Source organism: Corvus kubaryi, unplaced genomic scaffold (genome assembly GCF_017639235.1).
Source record: "Corvus kubaryi isolate FWS band 111438036 unplaced genomic scaffold, C.kubaryi_AGA036_p1.0 37354, whole genome shotgun sequence".
Lineage (NCBI taxonomy): Eukaryota > Metazoa > Chordata > Aves > Passeriformes > Corvidae > Corvus > Corvus kubaryi.
In genome coordinates, this window is record NW_024581116.1 from 3,947,396 (window position 1) to 3,964,436 (window position 17,041).

At 44.6% G+C, this 17,041-nt stretch overlaps 1 protein-coding gene across 5 annotated transcripts in view; it reads right to left on the bottom strand.

Annotated features, from left to right (window-relative positions):
- ADGRF5 (adhesion G protein-coupled receptor F5) overlaps positions 1-16,622 on the bottom strand; it is a 48,357-nt gene extending 31,735 nt beyond the window's left edge. The window contains exon 1 of one of the 5 annotated variants that reach the window (XM_042032831.1): positions 16,126-16,622. The gene's annotated coding sequence lies outside the window, so the exon portion shown is untranslated. Of the gene's footprint in view, positions 1-10,266; positions 10,286-10,312; positions 10,638-16,125 lie in introns of those variants that run through there. The other 4 variants (XM_042032828.1, XM_042032833.1, XM_042032830.1 and 1 more) reach the window with 4 other exon arrangements.
- Between the last annotated feature and the right edge of the window lie 419 nt (positions 16,623-17,041).

The window sequence follows — 17,041 nt, forward strand, 5'->3', positions numbered from 1 at the left end:
TACAGCCTTATTGAGGGTTTCCCCAAAACATTTTCAGAGGAGGGCTCTGGTTCACACCTTTTTCTACATCAGCTCACATTTTCCATCTTTGTTCATGCAGTATTTATCTTTCCTTTTGACCTACGATTATGACTTTAGATTCCTCTATTCCTCCATCAGCCTTCCTGTGAATTGTTGATGACCTTTTTACATACCCAAATAATCTACACGGAAAATGAAAATAATTTAGCCCCAGCTATCTGAGGATCAGGCTCAAATCATACCATGACCACACAGGACTTCCTGCAAGGAGAGAACAGCTCTGTAGGACTCATGTTTGCAGGGCATGGCAGCTGAAATAGCAGATGACTGAGAGCACAGACTGCCCAGCTAAATGTTCAAATTATCACATTCTCCAGGCATTCCTAATGCTCTGAGAGCAGCTGAAAGAACTTTCTGTGAGCATTTTTAACACATTCTGGACAGTGCCAGCCAGCCCTGCAATGTTTTCCTAGCCCTCCCGGCACAGTTCACAGTTGGACTTACTGCTTGTCTCTGGAGAACAGCAATCTGCCAGATCAGTGAGGGTATTCTTGCATGAATAAGCATCAACTGCCACAGTTACTGGCTAAGCATTAACTCAGGGAAGGAGGAAGGTGAGAAACAGTCCGGCACATTTGGAGAGGCATGAACACCATCCTGGTTGCTGGCCAGCTGTACAGCTGGCCCCTCTGGGAGGGCACCACACCAAAGCTGGACCTCTGGCCAGCCTCTCCCCAGGGACTGGGTGACAATACACCTGCGCTTACAGCCACATCACTGTGTTAGGACAGGAAGGGCATTTTTGGCAGGGAGGTGATGCCCACAGGATTCTTGGGTATGGTCCTGTGCAGGGCCGGGAGCTGGACTCAGTGATCCTTGGGGGTCTCTTCCAACTCAGCATGTTCTGTGATTCTGTAGTAGCTCATGGCTTCTATGGCCTTGCCAGTGTAGCATGATACAGACACCTGGGTTCTACCAGAGCTGGAAATAACATGCTCTTGGCATTCCGTATAATCCCTTGCAGCAGGGCTTAGTAGCTCATTTCTGGTTTCCAGGCTACTTCTATAGACATTCTCTCAGACCTGTGGCTCGTTACTTGGGTTCCTTAGCTCAGGTAACCTCAGTTCACCCAGAGGGACCTGGCCTACTCCACCTTATCCTTCTGTCTGACTCGCCAACTCTGTCTCTGACAGGCAGACACATTTGGAAGCCTTTCTTATCCTGCCAGTCATGTCTTCTTTCTAGAATCTTTGTGACAACACTTCTCATTTGATGTTAAGACTTAAGAAAAATACGATTTCCTGGTTCCGGATGCATCTTAAGCACAGTGTCCAGTTCCTAAGCTCCCCAGTACATGAGCGACACACTGGAGTGAGTCCAGCAAAGGGCCATGAAGATGATTAAGGAGCTGGAGCATCTGTTATACCAGGAGAGGCTGAGAGAGCTGCTTAGACTGGAAAAGGAAAGGCACAGGGGGATCTTGTCAATGTCTAAAAATAACTGATGAGGGGACCTAAAGATACACCCACCCTGAAGTGGCTTCCTTGCTAAGGGGTTTTAAATGCAGAAGCGGAAACAAGCATTTCTGTTTCAGAAGACGCAGAGTTATCACTCCCCATGCAGCCATCCAACAAAAGGTATTTTCTTCCTGTTGGCTGAAACCTTTCTACATGCTATGTCTGGGAAAGTGGTCCCTCTTGTGCCAAAAGGGAGATGAATACAACTTTGGCATCAGCAGCAAGAAGAAAACAAACAACATTGCAGGTGCAACACATCTTCAACCAGCAGTTCTTTGTGAGGGGGGTATTAGTCCCCAGCCTCAGCTCTTGGCCCTCTCCTCAGGCTGTAAGACATGTCCTGGGTCACTGAGGCCAAGAGCCCCCTGTGTAGTCAGGCAGCCATATTCTGCTTTAAAGCCTCATTGTAAAAGCCTTTAATTCTGTGCTTTTACTCCTTTGTTCACACTGAGAGACCATTCTCCATCCTTTCAAATGGGCTCTGGTTGTTTAATGTCATGAACAGATTGGGTGGATCCAAGCATTCTCTAGCCCAGGTGGTTCTTATCCAACAAGAGCTATAGCAGAGGCCCTTGGGAAGAGCTTTACAAAAATGAAGTAAGTTTGCAGCAGCACATCTTCAGAATTTTCTTTCCATTTCTGGCTATCAAGAGCTACAGGGATTTCTTGAGGCAAAGGCAGGTCATTGGTGTTTAACAGCCCTAATGGCCTATTAAGCTGACACAAATGAAGTAAATTATAAGAAAACCTATGAGAGTGTCCAGAATCCATAATTTGCAGGAGCAAAGAGGTCTGAATTCCTTTGCTTGCTTTGAATCTACCACTCGTGAGGGTCAAGTTGTCAAACTAGATAGGACAAATTTTTTACATGGCCTTGTGCCACATATGTCACTTTCACATTCCCCATCAGTTGTTGAGGCTGAAGAGTACTATGCCATTTTAGCACAGCAGTTCTCCTGCCTCTTTGGTACTTGTTCTACATCTTTCCAATTTAGCTGTATTTTTTTTAAAAACAGTTAGTTAAGCTCAGTTACCCCCATGCCAGCATTTTCCTGTGGCCTAAGCAACTCTGCCTCCCTTTAGGTATTTTGGATGAAAGGCTGTAAGATCTGTGGAGGTGAAGGATGCCTGGAGAGAGGAACCAGAAGCTGCTGCAGGTTAGAAGGTATGAAGGGAGAGATCTGCAGCTGGCACAGGACAGTTTGGCTCCATGGCTGCCCAGTACCCTAAAGCAGCTGAACCTTGGTTAGCATTTGCAAACAGCTATGGAACATTTTTCCAGAGTCTTGAACTCTGGGGCGAAAGCCTTGTTTTCAGTGCCTGTCCAGTTTGTTATTCCTCAGCCACAACAGAAGAGCTTTCCTTTCTCTGCATAAAGCATGACCTTTGGGTAGTGCGTAATAAGTTGGATGATCAGACAATGTTTGTTTCAGACAGAAAACACACAATGACTTTAAGAAACACACACCCAGGCACAACAATATTTCATGGGAGACTTGGCTGAAAGGGAAAGGGGGGACAGGGGAAGTTGCACTGACCTTAGATAACACATCTGAATGAGAACAAAAATAAAATAAACAGAAATTAATCAAGGACACAAAACTGAATTGGTTGGTGATAAGGATTCAAACAGGCAATAAACAGGCTGTGGCATGCTTTCTCTGTGATGTTTGTGGAACTGTATTATTCCAGCTCTGTGGAGCTAGCATGGTGCAGGGGGCTGAGTTTGATGGGATGCTCAGGGATCTCTAGGACATGAGCAAAGGTTTTGTTTTCCAGGGGAATAGAGGGGTTATTCTTATTTTTGTTAGTTTTGTGCAAACAGATGTCATGGAACTCATAAGTGAAGGGATGAATGTTCCCCATGCCACGTGGCATGTTAATATGCCTGGCTGAAAACAGTGATAGCTGAAACCAAAGTGAAAGGGCATTTAAATCACACTTTACTGGAAAAAGATGCCCTGTCCATTTCTTGTCTTCTTCCTGGCAGTTCTTTCTCACTTCCACTCAGGTTTTTCTCTACTCCAGCTAAAGCCTCCTGCTTGACTTCCATGTTGGAGTTTTGTAGAGAACGAACAAAGAAAAAAGAAAAAATAATCCCTGAACAATGAACTCCACCCTCCTATTTCAGCTCTTTGTATGCAGCTGGGTACCACATGTTTGGAAAGCCTGTGGAAAAGCACACGCCAGCTCACCTCTGACGATTGGGATGAGAGAAGGGATGTAGCCATGAACTTTCCCTTCTTCTCCTTGTGCTTTTTGGAGCATCTGCAGTGGCGTGCAGGCCTAATTCACAAGTAGAAATAACACAACAAGATATTTGAAGCTCAGCACTGTGGTACTACCAGGAAGGAGGAACTTGCCAGGTACTTCCATATCAATGTAGTGAAGAGTGAGGTCTAACCATATCTGTTGCAGTGGAATTTCCATGGGCTGCACTGAGTTTTGGATTGGGTCCCTGAGTCAGGCCAGACATGGGTTACTTCTATAGACTGAAGTACTAGAAAGTCTGATGACTGCATGCTTCCTGCTCATTTCATTTTATTAACCTCTTGATTTTTTTCCTGTTACTACTGCGAGTGCAGCTGGCTGTGTAGGAAGCTCCTGTAAGTTGTGTAGGTGTCAGCCTTTTGGAGTTTGTATAATCCCGCTCTGGACAAAGGGAGTTTCCTGTCTGAGGGCCAGGCTTGTCACACCTAGCAACAAAAAGGTGGAAGTACTAAATAGCGTCCACCTTTTGCACAAAGAGTCATATAAATGGAGGGCAATCCCTCAAACCAGTGAAGGCAGGTCTCTGTTGTCCATATCTCTTAAATCCCTTCTCTAATGATAAAGCCTGAGAGAAAAAAATTGTTTCTATTTTGTTCCACTGATTTCATTTCCAGCCTTACTATTTTTGTACTGATCTGTCTTCCAGAGCACAGGACAACTCAGAATGGCTAAATAGTGCTACTATTTAACTTCTTGGAAGGCTACACCTGTCTATAATATTTTCAAAATTATCAGAGCTCTTATATCTTGAACACTGGCATTAGGTGTGAGATCAAGCCACAGTATCATCAACACAGATGGGACTAGTTTGTTTTACTAATGTTCAGAAGACTTTAAGGAATGGTAGACTTCAGACATGCTTATCCTTGTTCAAAATTATATCACACTTCAGACTGAGACCAGGGATGATCCAGACTTGTGAACTCCTGTGGTACTTTTTGGGTTCACATGGCATAAAAACACAGCAATGCAAAGACAAGTTATGCATGATGGCAGGTTTTCTCATTAGATACAACACCAAGAAATGGCATTTCTCCAGCCAAGGGTGCCTTTGCAGAGCTTAAACAAACACCTGCCATGAGATGTAGGGCCTGAGTAGACGAACTGCTGAGGTCTCTTTCTGCCTTGTTTTAGGAGGCCTAGCCCATAGTTACCATGTTGCTCGTCTCAGCCAATGCTAGTGCCAAGACTCACAGAAATCCTTCAAAGAACAGTGTGGGCCAGGGGCTGTTCCCAGTCAGCAGCACAGCCTGGGCTGCCTTGTTTAGGGAGAAAAGGAGAGTTCGGGCCCATGGAGGTGAGCCGTACCCTGACTGATGGCCTCAGGGTTAACTCACCCTGCCCTGTTGCTGTGACAGTTTCTCCTAATTCTAGCATGGCCTAAAATAAAGTGCACATTTCAAGAACAGGAAGGTTCTCCAGCTCCACTCCAGCTCTACCATCCCGCAGGTCAATGGGATGAGGTTGGTGCTGAACTTTGGTGGCCCCTCTCACAAGAAGTTTTCTGCGGCCTATGTGTTTCTCTCTGCTGACTCTACAGGCAATCTAGGCCTTACTTCAGTAGGAACCTCCTTTGCTTCAACACCCTCAAAAGCACCTGTACTTACATTAAGGACAAGAGAAGCTTCCATTAACTGCTGTCAGATGGATTAAGCACTTGCCAAGTTGGTACTATCATGCTGGAACAGTGCTGGAACAATCATTGCAAGGCTGTCCAGAAACAAGGTGTTTAGGAAAAGAGCAGGTGGCTTTTAAAGCAGATTTTCAATAATAACACAGAACATCTCCCCTATAAGGACCAGCTGAGAGATCTGGGGCTGTTCAGCCTGGAGAAGACAAGGCTTCAAGGGAGCCTTAGAGCTCCTTCCAGTACCTAAAGGACCTACAAAAGGGCTGGAGTGACAGGACAAGGAGGGGATGGCTTTAAACTAACAGATGGCAGGTTTAGATTAATTATTAGGAAGAAATTATTTCCTGTGAGGGTGGCGAGGCCCTGGCACAGGCTGCCCAGAGAAACTGTGGCTGCCCAGTCCCTGGAAGTGTCCAAAGCCAAGCTGGATGGGGCTTGGAGCAAACCTGGTCTAGTGGAAGTGTCCCTGCCCATGGAAAGGGTTGGAATGAGATCAGCTTTAAGGTCCCTTCCAACCCAAAGCATTCTGCGACTCCATGATTTTAACATGTTGTGTATCCTAAATGCAGTAAGGGACAGTGGTTATGAACAGCTGTTGAACTTTTTAAGCCACAGACTCGAAACAGGATGGATAACAAGAGGAAGGAAGGAAGTGCCATCAGTCCTGTTTTATTGACAGAGATACTTGAGGCATGCACAGGCTTAGCTGGGATCTCAGACCTAGGATCAACCAACCCAAATTTTGGGGATACTGTGCAGGAATTTAGAGAATTTCTCTCTCAAGAAGGCACAGTAAAACAATTTCAGGAGCAAGGGGCATACTGTGAATAGCCTGTCATAAGGCATGTAGGGACATCTTTGGAATGAAGATGGCTTTCACACACTCAGCCTGGTGGTCATGGACGGCCAAGCCTGTGCTCACAGGGTTGAGCCAAAGCAGGAACTCTAGTAGAGCTTTTCCTCTGTGCATGAACAATTGGGGGAAGCTCGGTCATTTTGAGGAATTTCCGAGGACAGTAAATTACATACTCAATCACAACTCTATTATGTTTTGAGGGAAGGCATTTGGAAATTAATATTTCATATTAAGATTTAAATAGGGAATGCATACAGCTCTGCTGCTCACCAGCACCCTCAAACCTGGCTGCCACAGCATTTTCGCTCCTGTTGAGGTGTTTAAGCAGACCCTGGGTTGGCAGCAGCCAACCTTGTAAGCAGACCCTGGCTATCTCTGTGCCTCAGTTCTGTGCTGCCAAACAAGGGTGATATTTGCTGTCTCTGCTTCACAGGGTGCTTAGAGAGACCCTGGGGCAGGAAAAACCCATCACTGATTGCACTAATGATCTGATAAAGCAAGACTTGTGGAAGTACCTAGAAGGCAAATGAGATGTGACTCCCTTTTCATCCAGAATGGAGGAATTCAGTGCCAGGAATGGTCGATATTAGGTGACCTTTGAGGTCTTCCTGAAACAAGTATTACTTTGTGTAAATCAGCCGATGGAGATGACACAAGAGAGTTTAAAGGTTTTTTTTCCTGGGCTGGGAAAAAACTGTTTATTCAAAAGTTGTCCACTGGAAGGTGTCTGAAGGGTGAGCTAGAAATCCTGTTGTCATGGGCTGACCCTGGTCTGAAGCTAAGCACACACACAGCCACTCACTGCCCACCTGTCAGAAGGGTGGAGAAGAGAATAGGATGAGAAAAAGTGCAAAAACTAGTGGATTGAGATAAATAAAGGTTAATAAGAGAAAGAAAGTGGAAAGAAAAAAAAGTGATGTGAAAGTGATCCTTCACTACCTCCCGCAAGCAGATGTACACCCAGAAAATGTCCAAGCAATGGCTGGTTTGGAAGACAACCCTGACTTCCACCACTATTTTTTTTTGTTGCTGAAAATGATGTTATATGGTTTGAAACATCCTTTTTGTGAATTCAAATCAGGTTTCCCTGTTGTAATCCCTCTCAACCCTCATCCCACCCACAACAGAGTCAGTGGAAAAAAAGCGAAAGCCTTGATGCTCTGCAAGCCCTGCTCAGCAACAGCCAAAGCGTTGGTTTAGTATCAATACTTTTTCAGCCACAAACAGAAAACACAGCACTGCATGAAGAAAGTTAATTCGATCCTAGCCAGACCCAGCACACCCATCTTGTTTGGATTGCTCAGATGGGAGTTATGATGGAGAGGGGAGCACTTTGGGGCAGAATTCGTTGCAGGCTTCCACAGGAATAAACTGAATTTTGTACAAAAGAGATAAACTGTGTGCAGAGGTGGTGGATTAAGGCTACAACATCCGTGTCATGTCATGGGATGGGTGTCAGAGTGAAAGCTCTTCCAAGCCACCATCAACAGCAGATAAGCCCTCAGAATAGGCTGCAAATGTAGTCAAAAACTCCTTAACGAAGTCCACTGGTGCAGCATTATAACATGCAAATATAGCAGTGTAATTACTAGACAACCTGCTGCAGTGAATTATCTGCTCCGCAGGAGCTGATCTCTGAAAAAAACCGCCAAACAAACGTGGAATCGATCATTCATCCATCAGAGAGAAACAAGCCATTGCAAATCTTCTTTTGCTATCTCTTTCCCATTTTCCTTGTTCCTGCACACCCACCTTGTGCATTCCATTTCATCCACATTCCTAATACAACCTGTTCAGGGCCACTATCACAGCCCCACAGTTCCTGCCCTCACCCAGTGCTGGCTCAGTCCTGTCAGGATGCTGCCCAGCAAAGATAAGGGGGACGAGCTACTGCTCCCTTACCAGCAGGGCAGGTGCTGGATCAGATTAACCCATGGGCGGTAACTGTCCCCAGGCAGGCTGAGCCACGTGCAGGATCATTTGAGAAATAAACTCTATAAGCATGCAATTGTGGTGGGTCTGCTCAGGAATGGCAATTGAACCCCTTTTGCAGATCATGGTCCTAAGAAACTGTTTCAAGGAAAACTGGAAATGGTTTTCTGCAAGGAGTTGGGTTTTACTGTAGATTCATCCCATTTGGTCTTAAAAAGCCATGATTCTTGCACAAGGCTGAGATTAATTCCAGCAGCAAACCATTTCAGTTTCAAGTGCAATACAACCCCAAAATAATGATGTCCTCAGGGATAATGCAATTCACTTCCATGCTTGTCCGCTGTCTTCTGGCAAACTGTGAATCACAGCCCGGAGCGGTGGCAGCAGCAGGTACGTTTCTTGGTCAAGTGAATGGGTTAAAAAAAGGAACTCTAGTAAAGGCTGCCCTGGTCTTTTGTGTTATAACAATGAGAGGAAGCTCTGCCTAGTTTGAGGAATTTCCCACGTCTCCAATTCAGATGTTGGAGAACTGCTTTATTAAGCCTGACTAAGAGGTGTTAAAAAAATAAAAATAACCAAGAAGATCAGGACAAAGATATCTTCTCAGTGCCTACGCATGTTCTCTTTGTTTGTTTTTTAAATCTGGATCACCGGAGGCAAACTCAGACGAATCTAGGGAAGTTAAACAGTGAGAGATGTCACAGCAGGTTCCTGCTGAGCTGCCTGACCCATCACTGACTTCAGTCAAGTGTCACTGCTACCCAGGTGCTAAAGATTTCCCCCTAAATTTCTTTAAATATCACTTAATTCTGCAATGTTGCCAAACATCACTGGACAGGTTAAGTGACAGAAATAGATGAGGAATTTTCTAGGTGAGAGGAAAATCTATGGGTTGTGAAATACCATTTTCTTCATGCAACAGCAAGTGATAGAAGCAGGAGAAATGGAGCCTCAGGCTTTCAAATTCACATCCTTTCCCTTGCTATTCCCTTGCTTGTCACAAGCTCATTGCCTCCTAAAACTGTCACTGAAAGTGTGAGTTACAGCTTTCAAACAATAACACCTTTCTCCCCCAAATCCAAAAGCTCCTTGTGCACGTAGGTGAGCGTTGCTTTTCCATGATGCAGAGAGAGAAACAAGGTTGTACAGGTCACACCGCAGCTCTGCTTTTTTCTGAATCATGATCATTTAAGCAAAGTGGATAGTGCTGCACCAGGGATGTTTGGAAATGGAGCAGAACTTTTGGGGATATAGACATCAGTGGAGGTGAAAGCATCAGAAAGCCTCCCTGCATCCCCCTGACACTGAGCACTGGCAGCAGCACTCCAACACACCACCATAAAACTGGCTTTCATTTAAGCAGCTGACAACACACATAGAAAAGAATGGAAACAAGATAAATGTGATGCTCAAAGACAGTATACAGAAGTTTCTCAACCTGTGGCTGTGGGTGCTCCAAGTCCCTCTCCCCTGTCAGAAAGTTTCACCTAATATGAAACTGAAGGGAGATTGCCCTTAAAGAAACCCACCGTTCTATACAGCTAACAAAAACACAGTGCCTGCATCTGCATTGCAAATTCCAGCCACTCTTAAGTACAAAGTGGAACAAACACAGTACAAACAAAACAAAGTGGAAAAAATTCTAAATGCTATTGCAGTTGACTTTTTTCTCCGAAACTCTGCAGCACGACTTAATAAGGAGGTAATAAATGCAATGAGGATTAGCACAGCATTTCTGTGCACGTCCCTCTTTACCTCTGCAGCCCCGAGCTTAAACGAAAGCAATCATAGCCTCTATTAGCATTCACTAGCCAAGCGAACAGGCAGTAGCACTTTGTCAGAGCTTGAATGGCTTAATTAATACCCTGAACAGCCAAAAGCATCCTACAGAAAGCTGCCAACTAATCACCACAGAATGAAACACGTGCTGACAGCAGTTCCCCTGGCAGAAACCCGCAGCAGGTTTACTGGTGATGCAAAGCTTGCACCACACTGTCAGAATCTGGCCCGAAAAATTCCTTCAAGGCACCCTTACCCACCTCAAAATGTTAAACCAATGCCACATTTCACACACAGCATCCATACCTGTAGGACAACAAGTGCTGGTCCTGTCCGAGTCTTTTCCAAACTTGTCCTCTTGTACTGGGATGGAAACTTCCCATCCAAGTGTCACCTCCTGCCTCAGCCCCTGCCCTTTGTTTTTCCAGGATCTCGAGACACACCTGCTTTTCCGTGTGTGCTGTTGCTTGTTGGGCTTGGGGTTTGTTTTTTTGTTTTGCTTTTGTTTTCAGAACAAATTAAACAGCCCGTGAGCAATTCTCAGTGAGCGAAAGAACCTTTTGGCTTGTGGTGATTTAATCAAGCAAACCCCGTGACCTCCCTTTCCTGCGATCAGTGGGAACTGATCCCTTCTCCACCAGCGCAGGGTGGAGTTGCAGCTAAAAAGCACAAGCTTGAAAGGGCAGGACAGATCTTCCTCCTCCGTTTGTTGTGTCAGAGAACATGGTGATTCCTGCTGCTCCGAAACACGGAGGTGACCTCTGGCCAGGAAGGAACCTGGAAATATTTTCTAAGCGATTTCCTGCCGTTGGGGGGAAAGTGGATGTAAGGGACACTTGGGTGGGGGTGCTAACAGAGCTGCTGGGCAGTGTGATTTCAAGATGAGCAGAACACTTTTCTGGTCATCAGGGGTGTGCAAGTAAAATTTTTTTTTTTTTTTTTTAACCCAGGGTAAACTGTTCTGAGAGTCTCAGTTGTCACTATACTGAATGATCTTGAGCCTACAGGTGCTCTTCGGACTTTCTGCAATCGTACTTTTCATGCCAAGAGGTGCTGAGATACTCTGCAAATTAATATAGAAGAGCCATTCCACATGGAGCATGTGTTCAGCAACACCTCAGCAATGCAGCTGTGCCACAAGGGCTCCTTGTCAAGGTGCAGAAGAAATCTGGGCTGGTTCATGCATCCAGAAGAACAACTGTTCCTGGAATAGCCCATAAACTGTGCTCTGCGGGTCATTTTGCCTCCAGTTTGGGCTCCCAAAGTGGGTTTTTCAAGCATTAGCCAAATGACTGCACCCCTGGAAGGTGAGGATGGTGCCCCAAAGCTCAGTCCTAGTTATGCTGATAAATGAAAGACACTGTAATGGCTTCCTTGGAGTCACAGAATCATAGAAGAGTTTTGGTTGGAAAAGACCTCTATGATCATGGAGTCCAACCATTAATGCTGCATTGCCAAGCCCACTGCTAAACCACGTCCCTAAGCACCACATCCATGTCTTTTAAGTCCCTCCACCACTTCCCTGGACAATGTGTTCCTTGCTGTTGTCTCTCCTGGCTTCACACCATCTCTGATGTTCTTGCAAGGTAACTGCAGCCCCATGGCCCAACATCAACCCATCAGATGGCCCATGGCATCTCTGGTCCAGGTGCTATCTCTGATGAGAGGTATCAGCTTCTACCTGTTGACTGTACAAGCAGCTGAGAACAGCTCGTGCCTCTGTGTCTCAGGGTCTGACCGGGATGTATCTGGACCATATTTCTGAGGATGTCTTCAGATGGAAAATTGTATCCAGGACTCCAGATTCTACAGATAATAGAATTCTTTCTGGACACAGCAAGTATTTATTTTATCAACCTGATATCCCCACTCAGGATCACTTTTAAGTTACTCTATGTGATTCAGTTCATGCTGCAAAAGCAAGAAGGAACATTTTGAAATTTCAATGATGAATACACCTCACCCACATGCTCACTGACCTATACTTTTTTCTAGCAACAGAGAACTCCTTCCAGAGAAAGAGATGGAGAGGGAGTCTGGGCAATACACCCTGTCTTTATCTGCTTTTGATTAATGAGTGTGATCAATATTGCCTTCTATTTAGCAGCAACCTCTGTATCTGGGGCATCTCACTACCTATATCCAATATAAATCACTAATGGCATGGGTCACTAGAAGGAAGATATAGCAGGCATTTTCTTTATCACCAGCTTGTCCCGTCATCAAGGAAAGTCATGGCTTGCAACGCTCTAATATGCACGTGGACAATCAAGGGATATTTCAGTTGTTCTGGTGATCCTGGCAGATGGCAAAGAATTAACCTTTGCTCATACTGGGAAGAGCAAATCCTGGCTCACTTTGTCGTAATGTGCTGAGAAGGAAGGAAGTAATGAAATGTCTCATTATACATCTGACTTGAGAAATATATTTAGAACTGACTCTAGTGCTGAAGGCTGCATGGTCTCACACCAAAAGGAGCGACATGCCCTGGACTCTCTTCCTGCAGCCAGTGGTCAACTGAAACTATTTATGTTCATGAACAAGGTCTCTGAAGATGACTTTTTTCCTGAAGCACCAGGAATTCATTGCAGTGACAGAACAACCAATTTGGGTATTCAGAGTACTTCAGTTGTACTGCCATCGCTCAGCTTTATGGGTTTCTTTTAGGTTGAAGTGACTTGGGTTTATAATTAGGATTTTTTTTAGGCTAGTTACCACGCTTGTATGAATTTCATCATAGCAGGAGAATCACTACAATAATGTGTAATGTAACCATCTAGTTGAGAATGCCCAAAAAGTTAAATGGATATTTAATCTTCTAGGGAAAAAAGGCACAGACAAAGCAAATGTGGGAAACTGAAGCTGAGAAATTTAATTTAAAAGCAAAGGTCCCTATTTTTCATAATCCCAGTAATCAATCATACATGTAAACCTCCTTGTGATTCACTAATCCTTGACATACTTGTATCACAGCTGGCTGCTTTCCTTCATTTTTCTTCATTATTTGGCTTAGATAGAGATACAGTTACCTGACATCCTTAATGAAGGACCTACTCTTTCAGCCTTTAGACTTGCTGGAGCTCTTTTATTATTACATTAGAGCTCCAGCTGCCTCACTGGACTGTGGTTTTAACAACATGTTTTGTCTGAGGTTATATAAAGCTTTGTCTGCTAAAAGCAGTTATTGACAATAGGCAACCAAGGGACTTCATAGCTGATAGGAAAATCCCAGTGCAGAGGCCCAGGCCAAAGCAGGGACTCCTAGAGAACGATGGAGAACTCGTTGAGCTTCTGTGAAAGCCAATCAAGGAAGTGGAAAACGCCTGTTACTGGTAGCCTTTGTGCTCATGCGATTGTTGGATTTCCCTAGCAGAATACATGCGGTAATTCCTCCAGGGATTTCTGCGCCCCTTCCCACAAAGCACAACCTACCCAATCCCTTTCTGAAACTTCAAGCAGCTTCCTCTGGGTTAGCTGGGCCCTGTTTCAAATGGATGGGTGCAGGCAATGGCCTATTTTCCCATCGTTTCATCTGACAATGGACAATGAAGGAAATGCTTTTTTCATGGTGCATGACCAAGAAGTGATCATCACCCAAGATGTTTGGGTGTGGAGAGCTCTGCAAAGCTGTATCCTACATAACATGGGGCTTGAAGACACCATACAATGCAGTGTGCTGTAGAATTCCCACTTATTATTGTAATTATCTGCTCATAAAAGTAATTACTGGAATTAATAGTAACAACACAGAGAAACCCAGCAGTCAGGAGGGACATTTGTGTTGAGGATGTACAGACCCAGAGCTCCAAAAGAATGGGACAAGTAGTAGCTGAAGATATATAGATGGGACAGGATAGGTTCACCAGGAATGGTCCTGGTCCTGACATGTCAAAGGGACAATGGTCAGGCTAGACACGATGTGTGCAAGAGCAGACACCAGTAGAAGGAGATGGAAGAATATTGTCATCATCCAGGAGGTGCCACAAGTGAGATGGACAGAACACATGGAGATGGAGGGAAGAGGATACTTCCTAGTGCTGGAGTCAAGCAGAACCTGCAGGTTCTGGGCAGGGCAGGGCAGGGAAGCTCTCGAAGTGTTAAAGCCCCAGTAGTGCACAGACTTTGGCATGGGAGCACCTCACACACATGAAGAACTCAGCGGGGATTGCTTTCAGGGCCACGACCTTTCTTTTGAAGTCTGATTGATGTGGCACATAGTCTAACATGGTGGGGAAGTTGATGTGTTCAACTATGATCAGAAGAAATGGTGTTCTCCTGGGGCAAAGGGTGGGAGGGTGTAGGGAGAGAGTTCCAGGAGCTCTTCTTCTAATCTTGTCCCCGTGACAGGCACAAAAGTGGGGAGATAGACTAAGTGTATACTGCCCTTTCTTATGATCTCATGTGCTTTCACTCAGTACTCATATTTACTTAGCTCTTGATTTATTTACAGGAGAGAAGAAGGCTTGCATAGGCAAGTTTGAGAAAATGAACTTGCCTAGGAAGGCGTGCCTTTAAAATCCTTGCTCTAACAACAAATGTCATCTATGAGATTAAGGTACAATACCTTGGGCAGGTCCTCCACAGTGTTTTCCAGGCTTATGAAAGTGAAGAAGAAGGGATTGGCTATTTGTGAGGGACTCCAAGGTGAAAGAATACGGGCTGCACAACCACGTCTGATTCCCATTTATAACACACTGACTGAAATACATGTCACGGCATTGCATATATATTTAGTTCATAGATTTGCATATCCTTTTCCAGTGAAAAGAGACCTTTTGACCCAGTCAGAACATGTTTGTGGATCATGCTGGTTATTGGTAAAGAGCATGTTGGTCACATAGCTGCTTTCCAGTCACCCCTCTGCCCCAAATGCCCACCACACCAAATGTCCATGAAGGTCAGATCCCTCCATGGGAGCTTTGGAGGCACCACATGGATGACTAGAAGTAATGAAACCCAAAGAAAGGCAAATTCCCAAAGGATTTATGAATTCCAGCTTGCAAAGAGTCCGTATTGTATAAATAAATACATATATATATACATATATATATACACATACATGCATATACACACATATATAGTCCATTGATTCATCAAGGCAATTACTCTTTTGCATAGAAAATGTGTAGGCAAAGCACAAACTTCTGGCTATACAGAAACCTTTGTATTTGGTAAAATTCCATATGAAAGGCAGGTTTTTTGTGTGAATCTGATCTTTTTTTCTCATTTGCAGACATAAATGAGAACATCACATGTTCCTTCTGACCCCTAGGTCCAGCAGCCAGTCCTATTTTATTATTAAATCAAAATCTTCTTTGCTTTCCTTCCATGCTCTGGGACAAGAAGTAGTCTTTCGGCTGTTGAAAAATAGAAAATATTGCCACAAAAGTCCTCTGGCCACATATCTATGGCACTTGTAAGAGACAATCCCATGTGCATTGGGAGAAGAAAACACATTTCTAGCTTTGTGTATTGTGATACTTCTTAACTTCTTCTCTCATTTTTTAGGCTGATCTCACAGTTTCTCTGAAGGGCAGAGTGTGGTGAATGAGTGTTTTAAGGTCTCTTAACGAATCACCACTAAAGGTATTGGCAAAAGCAGATTTAATAAAAAAGTAAAAGTTGACAAAGTTTGTTGGCAAGGTTCACTGTCCTACTTACTGGATGGTTAAAGCACACAGAGAAAAAGCAAACTAGAATTGAAAATCAATCAATCTAAACCTGAAATTCATCCAAAAATTATCTACATGGAGGCTGTTGGGGAGTCTTTGTGGGGGAAAGTGTGAGAATAGGAAAGGGTAAGGATAAAAAGGACTAAGGAAGACCTTCCTGTTGAGTCAAAAGGTTCAGAGTAGATCCCCTTGCTAAACTACACCCCAGACTTGACCAACAGTTTAGGCCTAAAGGTTTAACAGCACTGAAATTGAACAGCACCTAGACTACAGCTTAATCTCAATAATTTAACAAATGATTCATGTGAAATTTACTGCAGACACAACAGTAACTCACAGGCCTAACGTACTTACAAATCTGAAGTGCATAGGCATCTAACTACATGCGTAGTGCATTTGCATATTCACACACATGCAGACCTAAAGGAGGGTATACAAGGTACATACCTGTGAAAATTTCCTGAATTCAGGGAAGTACTGATGCCGGATGCCTTTGCACCTTCTCAGCGGGTGAAGGGTTGAGTCTCAAGGAGTGGGGATCTCAGCCCAGGATCCCTCATTGTCATTCAGCTGTGGTCCCCCGAGTATATCCAACCTGGGAGCTGTGTGGCTCAGAGAAGGAGGTGCTGGTCTCAGCCTGCTGCAGTCCAGGAGAGCCCAGAGGGTCTCACTTTGGACCACTGCTTAGAGAGTCACAACAGACTCGGCTTTGGTCACAGTAATTTCCCATCCTGGTCACAATTTGTGTCAGTAACTTTGTTTGAAAGTTCAAAACCAAAAATGTTCCACCTGGGTGGTTATTCAGGTAAGAAAAATAAGTTCCCAAGGCTGTTACAAACCAGGGCTCCTTAGCCAGCTCCGAGTTCCTGGGAGCAGATAGTGTTTCTGATCAGCTCATGAGAAGCTCAGCCCAGAAGCTGTCCATCAAGGCTGAGGCCTAATGAGCATTTCTGAGACCATGGTGAACCCCGAGAGGGAGTGGGGGATGCACCACCACACTGACATTTTGCCATTTCTTGTAATCTCCAAGTTAATAAATACCTACAAGTTTCCTCTAGAGGGCTGGGCTAAAGAACAAACACCTAAAGGACAAATATGTTTCATTTGGCTGCTTAGCAGCTGGTAAAGCTGTCCAGATAGTCAAACACAGTGAAGTGATTGCCAGCTACATGGTGAAGATAGTTGTCAGGCCAGCAACCAGACAGAGCCAGCCAGGAGTCATGTGAGTTGAGTGATGGTGTTAGAAGGGGATGGAAAGTACAGAAATGAATTGGAAGCACCATTGGGAGGTAAGGGATAGGTCTGTTGGAAATACAGGAGAGAAGTGGGAACAGAGCCTTAGAGAGGACACAGGAGGACTAGA